This window comes from Myotis davidii, unplaced genomic scaffold (genome assembly GCF_000327345.1).
Source record: "Myotis davidii unplaced genomic scaffold, ASM32734v1 scaffold1509, whole genome shotgun sequence".
Lineage (NCBI taxonomy): Eukaryota > Metazoa > Chordata > Mammalia > Chiroptera > Vespertilionidae > Myotis > Myotis davidii.
The window spans coordinates 1,044,605-1,045,253 of record NW_006299480.1 but is presented as its reverse complement, the minus strand read 5'-3'; positions in this window follow the sequence as shown (position 1 = coordinate 1,045,253).

Genomic DNA, 649 nt, shown 5'->3' with positions numbered 1-649 from the left:
CCTCCCCCCGCCGGGGTCTGCCCCCGCCTCACTGGCCCTGCAGTGTCCTGTCCAGCCCTCCGTCCAGCCCTGGAGCATCTTGTTCTCACCTCCCACCGCCTCTCTGGTTCTCCACCCTCAGGGTCAGGGCCGGGGTCTGGGCAGGTGCCTGCGGTGCCCAGAGCTGTGCCCACGGCCCAGAGGCAGGAGGGGCGCTGTCCCTGCCTTCTGGGGTCTGGGCTCCGGGCCACTGGGCAGCCCAGGCAGAGCCTGGGAAGGACCCCAGGGAAGCCTAGTGTCCTGCTGAGATGGCAGACGGGGTGGGGGCAGGGCGGGCATCGGGGCGTGGCTGCTGGATGTGCCCAGAGGGGAGCCCAGCCAGGTGACTAGGGGCCTGCAGGTGCCCTGCGGCCCTCGGCGCCAGGCAGACCAGTGGGGGGTGTGCATGGGACCCGCTGACGCGAGGGGGGTGGGCCCAGGCAGCTCAGCTCCCCCCCTACCACCACCACCTTGCCCCAACTCAGCCCATCAGCCTGATGGGAGTGCCAGCAGGGGGTCGGAGGGGGCAGCCCGAGGCTCCTGGGGGCCCCTTGGGCGCAGGCTGCTCAGAGGTGGGCTCCAGACCCCCGCCCTTCCTCCCCGGCCTGCAGAGCCAGCCCCTGCGCCACGC